Source organism: Sorex fumeus, unplaced genomic scaffold (genome assembly GCF_029834395.1).
Source record: "Sorex fumeus unplaced genomic scaffold, SorFum_2.1 ptg000009l, whole genome shotgun sequence".
NCBI classification, from domain to species: domain Eukaryota; kingdom Metazoa; phylum Chordata; class Mammalia; order Eulipotyphla; family Soricidae; genus Sorex; species Sorex fumeus.
The window spans coordinates 27624137-27627116 of record NW_026606066.1 but is presented as its reverse complement, the minus strand read 5'-3'; positions in this window follow the sequence as shown (position 1 = coordinate 27627116).

The following is a 2980-nucleotide window of genomic DNA, read 5'->3' as shown; positions in this document are numbered from 1 at the left end:
TTCTCTGTTCAAAGGGATACACATTAAGACTAATGATTCAGGCTGTAGAGACAATATCATGGGTAGTGCACTTGCCTTAAGTATGGCAGACCTGGGTTCGATCCCCAGGATGGCCAGGAGTAATCTTTGAGAACCTCCTGGAGTGGCCCCAAAACAAAGCAAACAAAAAAAACAAACCTAATAATTCGAGATAGAGGTCTGGGCTCAGAGGGCTGGGCAAGGGCACCCCATGGGATCCTAAGCACTACCGGGTATGTCCTAGAGTTAAACAATAAAGTAATGCTTCACCAAGAGGTTTTTGGGTTTTATTGGTTTGGGAGTCATACCTCGAGGCAAGGTAAAGGCCCTCCTGTTGATCGTCGATTTGCTCGAGCGGGCCCAGTAACGTCTCCATTGGAGACTTTGTTGTTACTGTGTCTGGCATGTCGAATACTCTCGGTAGCTTGCCGGGCTCTCCGAGAGGGGCGGAGGAATCGAACTCGGGTCGACCATGTTGGCCGCGTGTAAGGCGAACGCCCTACCCGCTGTGCTATCGCTCCAGCCTGTGATCAGGGCTTACTCCTGGCTCTGTGCTCAGAGAAGTGTGTGGTGCCTGGAATTAAACCCAGGTCAATTTTATCTGCTATACCATCTCTCTGGCCTTAGCTAACTTTTCATTGAACTTGGGGTACACAGACTTGGGGCATCTGTGGGTTAAGTCAGATTGGCCTCAAAGAGCCATTCTGGGGGCTGTAATGATAGCACATGGCCGACCCGGGTTTGATTCCCAGCATCCCGTATGGTCCCCTGAGCACCACCAGGAGTGATTCCTGAGTGCAAAGCCAGGAGTAACCCCTGTGCATTGCTGGGTGTGACCCAAAAAGCCAAAAAAAAAAAAAGAGCCATTCTGAGTAGGTTGCAGAGGTCTTGCATTTCCACAAGGTGACAACTGCTTCACAGTCCCTGCCTCTCAGGGACTTGCTAGAGAAGCTGATTCCTGGGCTAGGTGGGTCTTCAGGAATGTCCCTTATAGACCAGAATAGTGCTGGTGACCCCTGAGGCTGGAGCCATGGCACCTCCATGGCACTATCCTGGCAAAGGGAGTGGAATGGTGGTGAGGAGTGACAGGTGGGGACATGTTTGCCAAGAGGGCCCAGAGTCAAAGCTCCGAGTAGGTGGGTGACCTGCAGAGCTGCGTGGTCACAGTGGAATCTGGTTGCCATGGGGATGCGAGGTTTTCTGCTCGAGCTGTTTAAGAAGCAAATTTTCCATTGGGTATATGTAAGCATACTGCAGCATCTTTCCATTTTAAATTCTTTTTCTTTTTCAAATGGCATCCAGAGAGGGCTTGTGTATGGAAGGAATTATAAAAGGTAATTTCCCAGGGAACAGCCCACTAAGAGGAGCTGGGCTCAAGCCTTTGTTCGGGCGCAGGTGTAGGCGAATCAGAGCCAGGGCTACTCAAGAGGCAGCTGCAAGGCCGGCCGGAGCAATGGTACAGCAGGAGGTTGTTTGCCTTGCATGAGGCAGACCCGGGTTGGATCCTTAGCATCCTATATTGTCTCCCCCCACCCCAGCACTGCCAGGAATAATTCTTGAGTGCAGAGCCAGGAGTAACCCCCAAGCATCGCTGGGTGTGACCCAAAACACTAAAAAGAAATAAAATAAAATTTAAAAGGCAACTGCAGTGCAGGGGATTCATTCACAGCCCAGAGGGACTAGAGCCTCCGTGTGTCTCAGTTCCAAAGCTACCTTCTCCACTCCTTCACCTGGGCCTCTACTTTGTTGTCTTCCCTTCCTGCCATTCAGTAACCCATGCCAATCCCCATCTTGCCTCTAGCTCTACAGGTAGGAACACTTCCTTGAGCCTGTCTGAGTCTAAATCCAAACTCAGCAACAACTAATGACTGAACTGGATGGCCCAAACAATAAATATTTCTTTTGTTAATGTTTTGGGTTTTTTGTTCCTCTTGGTCAAACAATAAACATTTCTGACAGTTCTGGAGGCTGGCAGTCCGAGATCAGGGTATGGGAGGAGGGGCATTTGGGGTGAGCCCGGCGGCTGATGACCAGCTTCTTGTTGCCCCGCCCCCCCACCCCGCACACACACACCCAACCTCCTCCACTGTAGAGGTGAGAGAGAGGAAGTTCTCCTCCAGGCTCTCTCCTCTCGGGGCTTAGGATCACTACATCTGAATTTTGTTTGTTTGCTTGTTTGTTTGTTTGTTTGTTTGGCTGGTTGGTTGGTTGGTTTGGGGGACACTCCAGGCAATGCTTTGGGGTTACACTTGACTCTGCACCCAGGAATTATTCCTGAAGGTGCTCAGGGAAACATATGGGATTCTGGGAATCAAACCTGGGTCAGTTGCGTGCAAAGCAAGTGCCCTGTCCACCGTATCGTCTCTCCAGTCCCACTCCATATCTGAATTTTGAGTGTAGAGACATCCACAACAGGCCCTTGAGACTTCTTTTGTTGTGTTATGTGGGAAAAGACTCATAATAAAATGTTCTGAAATGACATTATAACCATAAGCAAGTTACCACTCAGTGGAATGAAGAACAATCCCACTGTGCAACCATCTCCACTAATCCCAGAACTTTTTCACTCCCCTCCAACAGAAACTCTGTCTCCATTAGACATACTCCCATCTCCTCCCCTCTGTCCACAGGAACCACTATTCTATTCTCTGTCCCTGTGAATCCGCCTATTTTAAATGCCCCTGTCAGCAGACTCACCACTAATGCTCTGGCATCTGCTTTGGTTCACTTGGTTAGCACACCCATGTCGGAATGTGCAGCAGTTCTTCATTCTCAAGTTCAAAACTGTCCCACTGAATGGCCCATTTTGTTGAACCGCCTGCTGACGCACACGGTGTGTTTTCACCTCATACTTCTAGGATCCTGGGGCTCAGGGAGCGGTTTCAAATCCTGTTTCTAATTCTTCAGGGTCTGTAGCCAGGAATGGAGTTATTGGCCATTGTGAAGCTTTCCATCAAACTCT